This window comes from Aquarana catesbeiana, linkage group LG11, assembly GCF_042186555.1.
Source record: "Aquarana catesbeiana isolate 2022-GZ linkage group LG11, ASM4218655v1, whole genome shotgun sequence".
In the NCBI taxonomy this organism is placed as follows: Eukaryota; Metazoa; Chordata; class Amphibia; order Anura; family Ranidae; genus Aquarana; species Aquarana catesbeiana.
Window position 1 is genome coordinate 48,616,470 of NC_133334.1, and position 13,576 is coordinate 48,630,045.

Below are 13,576 nucleotides of genomic sequence, written 5' to 3' on the forward strand. Positions count from 1 at the left end.
CCCCGATCCCCTCCCAATCACCCCCCCTGTCACAAACTGACACCAGCAGTTTTTTTGTTTTTGTTTTTTTTTTTTCTGATTACTGCATTGGTGTCAGTTTGTGACAGTTACAGTGTTGGGACAGTTAGTATTACCCCCCTGTAGGTCTAGGATACCCCCCTAACCCCCCCTAATAAAGTTTTAACCCCTTGATCACCCCCTGTCACCAGTGTCGCTAAGCGATCATTTTTCTGATCGCTGTATTAGTGTCGCTGGTGGCGCTAGTTAGGGACCTAAATATTTAGGTTCGCCGTCAGCGTTTTATAGCGACAGGGACCCCCATATACTACCGAATAAATGTTTTAACCCCTTGATGGCCCCCTAGTTAACCCTTTCACCACTGATCACCGTATAACTGTTACGGGTGACGCTGGTTAGTTTGTTTATTTTTTATAGTGTCAGGGCACCCGCCGTTTATTACCGAATAAAGGTTTAGCCCCCTGATCGCCCGGCGGTGATATGCGTCGCCCCAGGCAGCGTCAGATTAGCGCCAGTACCGCTAACACCCACGCACGCAGCATACGCCTCCCTTAGTGGTATAGTATCTGATCGGATCAATATCTGATCCGATCAGATCTATACTAGCGTCCCCAGCAGTTTAGGGTTCCCAAAAACACAGTGTTAGCGGGATCAGCCCAGATACCTGCTAGCACCTGCGTTTTGCTCCTCCGCCCGGCCCAGCCCAAGTGCAGTATCGATCGATCACTGTCACTTACAAAACACTAAACGCATAACTGCAGCGTTCGCAGAGTCAGGCCTGATCCCTGCGATCGCTAACAGTTTTTTTGGTAGCATTTTGGTGAACTGGCAAGCACCAGCCCCAGGCAGCGTCAGGTTAGCGCCAGTAGCGCTAACATCCACGCACGCACCGTACAGCTCCCTTAGTGGTATAGTATCTGATCGGATCAATATCTGATCCGATCAGATCTATACTAGCGTCCCCAGCAGTTTAGGGTTCCCAAAAACGCAGTGTTAGCGGGATCAGCCCAGATACCTGCTAGCACCTGCGTTTTGCCCCTCCGCCCGGCCCAGCCCAGCCCACCCAAGTGCAGTATCGATCGATCACTGACACTTACAAAACACTAAATGCATAACTGCAGCGTTCGCAGAGTCAGGCCTGATCCCTGCGATCGCTAACAGTTTTTTTGGTAGTATTTTGGTGAACTGGCAAGCGCCAGCGGCCTAGTACACCCCGGTCGTAGTCAAACCAGCACTGCAGTAACACTTGGTGACGTGGCGAGTCCCATAAGTGCAGTTCAAGCTGGTGAGGTGGCAAGCACAAGTAGTGTCCCGCTGCCACCAAGAAGACAAACACAGGCCCGTCGTGCCCATAGTGCCCTTCCTGCTGCATTCGCCAATCCTAATTGGGAACCCACCGCTTCTGCAGCGCCCGTACTTCCCCCATTCACATCCCCAACCAAATGCAGTCGGCTGCATGAGAGGCATTTTCTTTATGTCCTCCCGAGTACCCCTACCCAACGAACCCCCAAAAAAGATGTCGTGTCTGCAGCAAGCGCGAATATAGGCGTGACACCCTCTATTATTGTCCCTCCTGTCCTGACAATCCTGATCTTTGCATTGGTGAATGTTTTGAACGCTACCATTCATTAGTTGAGTATTAGCGTAGGGTACAGCATTGCACAGACTAGGCACACTTTCACAGGGTCTCCCAAGATGCCATCACATTTTGAGAGACCCGAACCTGGAACCGGTTACCGTTGTAAAAGTTAGTTACAAAAAAAGTGTAAAAAAAAAAAAAAATATATAAAATAAAAAAAAATAGTTGTCGTTTTATTGTTCTCTCTCTCTCTATTCTCTCTCTCTTGTTCTGCTCTTTTTTACTGTATTCTATTCTGCAATGTTTTATTGTTATTATGTTTTATCATGTTTGCTTTTCAGGTATGCAATTTTTTTATACTTTACCGTTTACTGTGCTTTATTGTTAACCATTTTTTTGTCTTCAGGTACGCCATTCACGACTTTGAAGGGTTATACCAGAATGATGCCTGCAGGTTTAGGTATCATCTTGGTATCATTCTTTTCAGCCAGCGGTCGGCTTTCATGTAAAAGCAATCCTAGTGGCTAATTAGCCTCTAGACTGCTTTTACAAGCCGTGGGAGGGAATGCCCCCCCCCACCGTCTTCCGTGTTTTTCTCTGGCTCTCCTGTCTCAACAGGGAACCTGAGAATGCAGCCGGTGATTCAGCCAGCTGACCATAGAGCTGATCAGAGACCAGAGTGGCTCCAAACATCTCTATGGCCTAAGAAACCGGAAGCTACGAGCATTTTATGACTTAGATTTCGCCAGATGTAAATAGCGCCATTGGGAAATTGGGGAAGCATTTTATCACACCGATCTTGGTGTCATCAGATGCTTTGAGGGCAGAGGAGAGATCTAGGGTCTAATAGACCCCAATTTTTTCAAAAAAGAGTACCTGTCACTACCTATTGCTATCGTAGGGGATATTTACATTCCCCGAGATAACAATAAAAATGATTAAAAAAAAAAAAAAATGAAAGGAACAGTTTAAAAATAAGATAAAAAAGCAAAAAAATAATAAAGAAAAAAAAAAAAAAAAAAAGCACCCCTGTCGCCCCCTGCTCTCGCGCTAAGGCGAACGCAAGCGGCGGTCTGTCGTCAAACGTAAACAGCAATTGCACCATGCATGTGAGGTATTGCCGCGAAGGTCAGATCGAGGGCAGTAATTTTTGCAGTAGACCTCCTCTGTAAATCTAAAGTGGTAACCTGTGAAGACTTTTAAAGGCTTTTAAAAATGTATTTATTTTGTTGCCACTGCACGTTTGTGCGCAATTTTAAAGCATGTCATGTTTGGTATCCATGTACTTGGCCTAAGATCATCTTTTTTATTTCATCAAACATTTGGGCAATATAGTGTGTTTTAGTGCATTAAAATTTAAAAAAGTGTGTTTTTTCCCCAAAAAATGCGTTTAAAAAATCGCTGCGCAAATACTGTGTGAAAAAAAAAAATGAAACACCCACCATTTTAATCTGTAGGGCATTTGCTTTAAAAAAAATATATAATGTTTGGGGATTCAAAGTAATTTTTTTGCAAAAAAAAATAACTTTTTCATGTAAACAATGAGTGTCAGAAAGGGCTTTGTCTTCAAGTGGTTAGAAGAGTTGGTGATGTGTGACATAAGCTTCTAAATGTTGTGCATAAAATGCCAGGACAGTTCAAAACCCCCCCAAATGACCCCATTTTGGAAAGTAGACACCCCAAGCTATTTGCTGAGAGGCATGTCGAGTCCATGGAATATTTTATATTGCGACACAAGTTGCGGGAAAGAGACAAATTTTTTTTTTTTTTTTTGCACAAAGTTGTCACTAAATGATATATTGCTCAAACATGCCATGGGAATATGTGAAATTACACCCCAAAATACATTCTGCTGCTTCTCCTGAGTACGGGGATACCACATGTGTGAGACTTTTTGGGAGCCTAGCCGCGTACGGGACCCCGAAAACCAAGCACCGCCTTCAGGTGAAAAAAAAAAAAAAAGTGTCACTTTCCCGCAACTTGTGTCAAAATATAAAATATTCCATGGACTCAATATGCCTCTCAGCAAATAGCTTGGGGTGTCTACTTTCCAAAATGGGGTCATTTGGGGGGGTTTTGTGCCACCTGGGCATTCCATGGCCTCCGAAACTGTGATAGGCAGTGAAGAGTGAAATCAAAAATTTACACCCTTAGAAATCCTGAAGGCGGTGCTTGGTTTTCGGGGCCCCGTACGCGGCTAAGCTCCCAAAAAGTCCCACACATGTGGTATCCCCATACTCAGGAGAAGCAGCTGAATGTATTTTGGGGTGCAATTCCACATAGGCCCATGGCCTGTGTGAGCAATATATCATTTAGTGACAACTTTTTGTAAATATTTTTTTTTTTTTGTCATTATTCAATCACTTGGGACAAAAAAAATAAATATTCAATGGGTTCAACATGCCTCTCAGCAATTTCCTTGGGGTGTCTACTTTCCAAAATGGGGTCATTTGGGGGGGTTTGTACTGCCCTGCCATTTTAGCACCTCAAGAAATGACATAGGCAGTCATAAACTAAAAGCTGTGTAAATTACAGAAAATGTACCCTAGTTTGTAGACGCTATAACTTTTGCGCAAACCAATAAATATATGCTTATTGACATTTTTTTTACCAAAGACATGTGGCCGAATACATTTTGGCCTAAATGTATGACTAAAATTTAGTTTATTGGATTTTTTTTATAACAAAAAGTAGAAAATATCATTTTTTTTCAAAATTTTCGGTCTTTTTCCATTTATAGCGCAAAAAATAAAAACTGCAGAGGTGATCAAAATACCATCAAAAGAAAGTTCTATTTGTGGGAAGAAAAGGACGCAAATTTCGTTTGGGTACAGCATTGCATGACCGCGCAATTAGCAGTTAAAGCGACGCAGTGCCAAATTGGAAAAAGACCTCTGGTCCTTAGGCAGCATAATGGTCCGGGGCTCAAGTGGTTAATAAATCTGCAAAAATGTCAACAATTCTGTGTTTTTCTGTCAATTTGGGGTGCTGTGTGTACATTAATGAGGAAAACTTAAATGATTTTAGCAAATGGCTGTATATATATATATATATATATATATATATATATATATACACACACATATATATATGTAGGAAGGCCAGTATGGTGGCCTGAATTTATGGGAGGAGCCCGGGGGGGTACTTAAGCAGCCCGCTCACCTGTGGTGCTCGTCGGTTTCCTGTGCGCGATATACGTCACTAGGCCGACTATTCGATATACCAGCGTCCGCAAGTTCTTGCCTCGCAGAATTTCGTATTCGATACCGTTCTCAAAACTTTCGAAGTCCGCGTTTTTCGTTCGTAGTTTGTACCACGCGGCTGGCTTGGCTGTCGCAGGTAAGGTCCCGTCGGACTTTTCGTTTTCATATCAGGTCACTAAACGGTAATTTCAAAATTTTTCGTTTCACTCGCTTTTCATAAACTGCAATGTATATCGCATTTTTCGTTTCATGTCATGTCACTAAACCGTACTTTCAATTTCGTTACTCGCACTTCACTATTGTAATGTATATCGCTCGTACTTTCGATATGTTACCATTTCGACAGCACCGCGACGCAGACGTCGCTTCATTTCTAGCATGTCGGTGTTTAAATATATGCATCAGTAAACAGCCATAGCAAGTCGCAATTTGCAAGTTATCGGATCAAGTCAGTTCGATACCAATCATTTCTCATTTCTGAAACATTCTAGAACTCATTTCTAACATTTCAAATCATTTCAAAACATTTCTCATTTCAGTCACCTACCGCGCTCCGATTCGAATCCAGTCGCATCAAAAAGATGCACCGATTCGTCTCGGCGTGCCCCAGGATTGGCCTCATTTCTATACATGCTCCAGAGTTACGTTTTCAGTCATTCATACCTCTGTCATGGTTATCATTTCATTTCCACCTATCACGTTCCGACATGAATCCAGTCGCATGGCAATGCACCGATTCGTCTCGGCGTGCCCCAGGATTGGCCTCATTTCTATACATGCTCCAGAGTTACGTTTTCAGTCATTCATACCTCTGTCATGGTTATCATTTCATTTCCACCTATCACGTTCCGACATGAATCCAGTCGCATGGCAATGCACCGATTCGTCTCGGCGTGCCCCAGGACTGGCCTCATTTCTATACATGCTCCAGAGTTACGTTTTCAGTCATTCATACCTCTGTCATGGTTATCATTTCATTTCCACCTATCACGTTCCGACATGAATCCAGTCGCATGGCAATGCACCGATTCGTCTCGGCGTGCCCCAGGACTGGCCTCATTTCTATACATGCTCCAGAGTTACGTTTATCAGTAATTCGTACCTTCTGTCATGGTTATCATTTCATTTCCACCTATCACGTTCCGACATGAATCCATTCGCATGGCAATGCACCGATTCGTCTCGGCGTGCCCCAGGATTGGCCTCATTTCTATACATGCTCCAGAGTTACGTTTTCAGTCATTCATACCTCTGTCATGGTTATCATTTCATTTCCACCTATCACGTTCCGACATGAATCCAGTCGCATGGCAATGCACCGATTCGTCTCGGCGTGCCCCAGGACTGGCCTCATTTCTATACATGCTCCAGAGTTACGTTTATCAGTAATTCGTACCTTCTGTCATGGTTATCATTTCATTTCCACGTATCACGTTCACACATGAATCCAGTCGCATGGAAATGCACCGATTCATTATGGCGTACCCCAGGGCTCGGCCTCATTTCTGATACATGCTTCAAAGTCCGGATCATAGCTAATCGCAGACATCGGGAGATGGATCCATGTCTCTGCCATGCAGCTTACTACCATTTCACTCCCACAACGCATCACCGTTCCGGAACCAGTCGCATCTGACATGCACCGATTCTTTACGGAATGCCTTGCTGGTTCCAAACAGCATTTCATACCTATACCAGAGCTCGGTTGGTTGCCAGTCGCAAACACGGCACAACCAATTCAAGCCTCGGTCTAATAATCATTTCTCTCATTTCATTTCATACGGTGCTCCGATTCGAATCCAGATGCATCAAACAGGCACCAGATCGTCCCGGGTGCACCAATGTTTTCACTTGCCTCATTTCAATACATGCTCCAGAGCCCGGTTCTCGGTCGAATCAATGATGACGACCAGGCCGGACCTCTGTCATGGAGTCCATTCATAATCAAGGCAAACATTTCGAATCGTTTCATTGTCATACAAATCATTGCTTCAAAAAATCAGTTAGCAATCCCTTCACGAATTGTCACCTTTTCGTTTTTCTCAGGTCAGTCAAAGTTCAGTAGGTCCACCCTGCACCAGGTTGGACGATATCCCCCCAGGTAAAAAAAAAAAAAAAAAAAAGGGGAATGGGAGAATAAGTCGGGTAAGTATGTTTCAGCGGATCAAAGAAAAACTTGAAATTCATCTCACCCCTAATAGGTTACAGTCAACCAGGAAATAAAAGCTCAAGAGAATCCTCACCAGAGCAACCATGTCTCAGACCGGCAGCGAAGACCTCACGGCCCCTCTGTCACCTTCTCCGGTCTCAGAAAGCGGCAGCGTGCAATCCCTTAGGGGATGGACTATCCCCAAACTGACGGCAGAGCTCAGACGCAGAGGTGTCCCCTTCCCCGCCACAGCAAGGAAAGGCGAGCTTTTCAAACTCCTCTTTCCCCCACCAGCAGCAGGACCCAGTATCCAACAGGCATCCCTTCAGTCGATATCATCGGCCATTTCACAATTACACACGATGGTGTCATCTCTATCCACCTCAGTGGCAGACATCCAAACCAGGGTTGCACTTCTGGAGGCCCGACCGGCCACGGCTGTCCCCGACCCAACGGCAACTCAAAGCTTGACACCTCTTCCTGCAGGTACCTCAGGCTCGAGCCACATTGTCTACCCCTCCCACCTGGTCCCAACCAGTATCAGGAAGGACATCTTGGACGGCAAGGACGTCAACCTGGCCTCTCTCCTCATTTCCGTGCATGATTTGGCAGAAAATAAAGCCTACTCCTGGGGTGACATATCAGTGGTCCTTAAAGCCAAAGACCCCAGATTGAACCGCAAGCTAACAGTCTCAGAGTTTACCCTGGCCTTTGGCATGCTCAGAGATGTCCTGTGCTCAGCCACCCCTAGCAGGCGGGAAGAGCTGGACTTGTATCTCCATACTGTGGTAGACTTGGGCCACAAGTACGGAGGTTTTGCCTTTTACGACTACCATCGTTCCTTTTCAGCCAAGGCCGCGGCCAGACTCATACAGTTCCAGATCACGACAGATTGGAGTCTCATGGATACAGAGCTCTTCTGCCGCCACTTTGCCGGCTTACGCTCACCTCTGTGTGCGATTTGCCAGTCTTCCACCCACACTGCCACCTGGTGCGCCAATACGGCAACCAGACGGCCTTTCGAGTTTCCCTCTACCTCAGGTTCAGTACAGGGTCAGCCGATCCCTGAACCAACGCCTCAGGTGGACAAACTCGGACGCCCAGTCCGAACCGTGGGAGGGGCAGCCATCTGTAATAACTTTAATCAGGGGTCCTGCAACTTCAGCCAGTGCCGTCTACTTCACCTCTGCACCTTATGTCATAGAGCACACCCTAGGATTTTGTGCGAAGTCAAGCAACACAAGAAGGCGTGACTAAGCCGGATCAACCTCTTATGGTTAGGATGGTATCTCACTTCACATCCCACCCCTTCCCTGGCCACCTTCCTTATCCAAGGCTTCACAGCAGGCTTTCACACCGGCCTCATTTCACTACCCCACACTACCCACGAATGTGCCAATCTTCGTTCGGCAGCCATTGACGAACAAGCCATAGATCAGCTCTTACAGGCAGAGGTGGATCGAGGTTACGTGATAGGCCCTTTCAGTTGCCCCCCTTTCAACACATGGAGAGTCAGCCCTATTGGGCTTGTCAAGGGCAAGTTTTCAAATAAATTGCGTTTGGTGTACGACTTGTCTGCGCCTCATTCTTCCCACATACCCAGTCTCAATTCCCTGATCCCCTCCGAGGAGTTTTCCCTAAAATATTCTTCCGTGGACATGGCAATACAAGCGATCATCAAAGCAGGCACAGGCGCCTGGCTCTCCAAAGCCGACATCTCGGATGCCTTCAAGCTCCTGCCCATCCACCCATCCCTTTGGTGCTGGCATGGCATCAAGTGGAAGGAAGCATATTATTTTGCTACAAAGCTCACCTTCGGTTCGAAGAGTAGCCCGTGGCTCTTCGACACGTTCGCCCAGTCCCTCGGTTGGATACTATTACACAAGGGTCAATGCCATGAAGTCATCCATTATCTAGATGACTTCCTACTGATAGAACCACCCAGCAAGCCCCCAGGAGATCTCGACAAACTTAGGGTAATTTTTGGAAACCTCAATGTTCCTATTGCCGAGCACAAAGTCGATGGCCCAGCAAATAGCATCACTTTTCTCGGGGTCAGCTTGGATACCTGCGCAATGCAAGCCAGTCTCCCCCTCGACAAACTATCACGCATTAGGGCAGTCCTTCACGAGTTTACACACACCAAGGACTGTACCAAAAAACAGTTGCAGTCTCTCCTGGGTATGCTCAACTTCGCTATGCGAATTATTCCACAAGGCCGCACATTTGTATCACGCCTACTCAGATTTCTGTCGGAAACTCAAGACCCTGATCAGATTCTGAATTTAGACTCCGCAGCCATAGCGGACCTGTCCATGTGGGAGGAATTCTTGTCCGCCTGGAATGGCATATCTCTATTCATACCTATAGTTTCGGTCCATTCACCCCAGGTGGTAACGGACGCCGCAGCCTCCACAGGTTTCGCGGCAATTTTTGGCCATCATTGGTTTTCAGGACCCTGGCCTCAACAGATACTATTGATACCCGGCTTTTCCCAAACATCTGCCCTCTTTGAGCTTTACCCCATAGTGGCAGCCGCACAACTCTGGGGCCACCACTGGACAGGACAAACTGTAGTCTTTAGCACCGACAACCAGGCCACGGCAGACATCATCAACAAAGGCAGGTCCAAGTCCCTCGCAGTCATGTCCTTCCTGCGCAGGTTGGTACAACTGTCTTTACAACATCAGTTCAATATACACTGTGCATTTATTCCCGGCAGATACAACTCAGCAGCTGACGCACTGTCACGTTTCAATTATTCCTCCTTTTTCAATCAGGTTCCCGATGCCGATCCAATGTCGGCCCCTATCCCTGTCTGGTCACAACTGACCCTGGACTAGATCAACATTTACACGGAGCTACACAACTCATAAATCATTCCCTCTCCTACAACACACTTAAAGCCTACCAGACAGCTTGGAAGGCCTTCAACAAATTCCTCACGTCCTGCAGTAAAGGACCAACAGATATCAAGCAGGTACTGGCCTTCACTGCACACTGCCACACGCAGTTGGCCTTATCCTACAATACCATCCGGCTATACCTAGCCGGCATTCAACATTTTATGGCGCTTGAAGACCCCACGAAATCTTCCCTATTCTCATCTCACGCTATACGAGCCGTTTTAAGGGGAATCCAGAAACAGCAACCAGTCATCAGCACTAAGCGCTTGCCCATTACGGGACCCATCTTTAGGGACATGTCAACTATTCTGGCTACCTCGCCATTCGGTCTGCTCCGCAGCACGGTCTTACAAGCAGCGATATATCTAGCGTACTATGGGTTCATGCGCCCTGGCGAATTCACCTCTAACAAACCCACAGACCGAGTACTACGCAGACGACACTTACTTAGATACCAAGACCACTTCATCCTGCACCTCGAGGTCTCTAAAACCCAGCAAACGGGCTCAGGAGCGAACATTCACCTCTACAAAACCGACAACAGCTGGTGTCCAGTCGCCGTACTCAACCGGCTCCTGTCACTCCTGCCTGAACAACCAGACAGCAGTCCCCTTCTACCGTTCCCAGTTAAACCCTTAAACGCCTCTCAGTTTGTGGAACACATAAGAATACTTCTCCGCAATCTTCATCTTAACCCTAGTCAGTATTCCGGACACTCGTTTCGCATCGGAGCAGCCTCCGCGGCATCCCGCCACGGGGTTCCGGACCACATCATCAAAAGACTGGGCAGGTGGAAGTCAGCCTGCTTCGCCCGGTATATCCCCAACCCACAAACAGAGATGGCACAGGCATTCTCCAAATTGGCTCAATAAATAATTGAAAATCAATAAAATCATAACCCTACCTGAATGTTTTTGCCCCCTTATTTTGGCATACCGGCCATTAGACCAAGGCACACTTTCAGGTCCATTTCATATGCTAAGTCCACACTTTCAGGTCCATTTCCGATGGTAAGTCCTATCTTTACTGTAAGTGGTATTCATGTACATACCGGACATAGGGCTCCAACCATAAGTAGGAAGGCCAGTATGGTGGCCTGAATTTATGGGAGGAGCCCGGGGGGGTACTTAAGCAGCCCGCTCACCTGTGGTGCTCGTCGGTTTCCTGTGCGCGATACCCACCCTCCCATCCCCATTTCACAGCATTTCTCAAACTATTCATTTCATTCATTTTTCTTACAGAATAATCATTTCTTAAATCAGGGTATGCCCCCTTATTTTGGCATACCGGCCATTAGACCAAGGCACACTTTCAGGTCCATTTCATATGCTAAGTCCACACTTTCAGGTCCATTTCCGATGGTAAGTCCTATCTTTACTGTAAGTGGTATTCATGTACATACCGGACATAGGGCTCCAACCATAAATATATATATATATATATATACATACCGTATATATCGGCGTATAACACACGCCGGCGTATAACACGCACCCCAAGTTTAGGAGGGAATTTTAAGGAAAAAAACTTTTAGGAGTAAAGTTTAAGGAAGAAAAACTTACATTAAAATGCCCATCAATGCAGCGTTATCGGTGTCCATCTGCAGCCTTGTCAGTGTCAGTGCAGCCTTGCTCCAGTGTCTATTGCAGCCTAGTCAGTTCAGCTTTGCCCCAGTGCAGAATTGTCAGTGCAGCCTTGTCAATGCAGCCTTGGCCCAGTGCAGAATTGTCAGTGCAGCCTTGCCCCAGTGTCCATTGCAGCCTTGTCAGTGCAGCTTTGCCCCAGTGCAGCCATGTCAGTGCAGCCTTGTCGGTGCAGCCATGTCAGTGCAGCCTTGTCAGTGCAGCCATGTCAGTGCAGCTTTGCCCCAGTGCAGCTTTGCCCTAGTGCAGCCTTGCCCCAGTGCAGCTTTGCCCCAGTGCAGCCTTGTGGGATCACCGCGAGCCCTGCCCTGACATACACAGCCATGTGTAAATTCAAATATGGCGCCGAGACTGCAGGGACTCGGCGGAGCCGAGATACACATACCCGAGTATCCTCGGCTTTTCTCTGCGCCGCTTACAGTCCCGCCCAGTCCCGCCCTATGATGGACATCACACAGGTCCAATAGCGGGACTGGGCGGGACTGTAAGCGGCGCCGAGAAAAGCCGAGGACTCTCGGGTATGTGTATCTCGGCTCCGCCGAGTCCCTGCAGTCTCGGCGCCATATTTGAATTTACACACGGCTGTGTATGTCGGCGGCGATCGCTACGATCACACAAAATTGGCGTGGATCGGCCTATAACACGCACCCACGATTTTCCCCTGATTTTCAGGGGAAAAAAGTGCGTGTTATATGCCGATAAATACGGTATATATATATATATATATACAGTATCTCAAATTTTTTAAAATATTTTATTATACCATTTCATGTGACAACACTGAAGAAATGACACTTTGCTACAATGTAAAGTAGTGAGTGTACAGCTTGTATAACAGTGTAAATTTGCTGTCCCCTCAAAATAACTCAGCACACAGCCATTAATGTCTAAACCGCTGAAAACAAAAGTGAGTACATCCCTATGTGAAAATTTCCAAATTGGGCCAAAAGTGTCAATATTTTGTGTGGCCACCATTATTTTCTAGCACTGCCTTAACCCTCTTGGGCATGGAGTTCACCAGATCTTCACAGGTTGCCACTGGAGTCCTCTTCCACTCCTCCATGACGACATCACGAAGCTGGTGGATGATAGAGACCTTGCGCTCCTCCACCTTCCGTTTGAGGATGCCCCACAGATGCTCAGTAGGGTTTAGGTCTTGAGACACGCTTGGCCAGTCGATCACCTTTACCCTTAGCTACTTTAGCAAGCCAATGTTCGTCTTGGAGGTGTGTTCGCGGTCCACTCATGCAGCCCCAGACCATGACACTCCCACCACCATGCTTGACTGTAGGCAAGACACACTTGTCTTTGTACTCCTCACCTGGTTACCGCCACACACGTTTGAAACCATCTGAACCAAATAAGTTTATCTTGGTCTCATCGGACCATAGGACATGGTTCCAGTAATTCATGTCCTTAGTCTGCTTGTCTTCAGCAAACTGTTTGCAGGCTCACTTGTGCATCATCTTTAGAAGAGGCTTCCCTCTGGGAAACAGCCATGCAGACCAATTTGATGCAGGGTGCGGCGCATGGTCTGAGCACTGACAGGCTGACCCCCCCACCCCCACCCCTTCAACCTCTGCAGCAGTGCTGGCAGCACTCATACGTCTATTTCCCAAACACAACCTCTGGCTATAACGCAGAGCACGTGCACTCAACTTCTTTGGTCAACCATAGCGAGGCCTGTTCTGAGTGGAACCTGTCCTGTTAAACTGCTGTATGGTCTTAGCCACCGTGCTGCAGCTCAGTTTCAAGATCTTGGCATAATCTTATATCCTAGGCCATCTTTATGTAGAGCAACAATTCTTTTTTTCAGATCCTCAGAGAGTTCTTTGCCATGTTGAACTTCCAGTGACCAGTATGAGAGAGTGAAAGCGATAACACCAAATTTAACACACCTGCTCACCATTCACACCTGAGACCTTCTAACACTAACGAGTCACATGACACCGGGTAGGGAAAATGGCTAATTGGGCCAATTTGGACATTTTCACTTAGGGGTGTACTCGTTTTTGTTGCCAGAAGTTTAGACATTAATGGCTGTGTGTTGAGTTAATTTGAGGGGACAGCAAATTTAT

General features: G+C 46.7%; 1 long non-coding RNA gene across 1 annotated transcript in view; it reads right to left on the reverse strand.

Moving 5' to 3' along the window:
* Positions 1-13,576, reverse strand: part of LOC141111996 (uncharacterized) — a 286,628-nt gene that overhangs the window by 55,783 nt on the left and 217,269 nt on the right. The window lies entirely within an intron of this gene.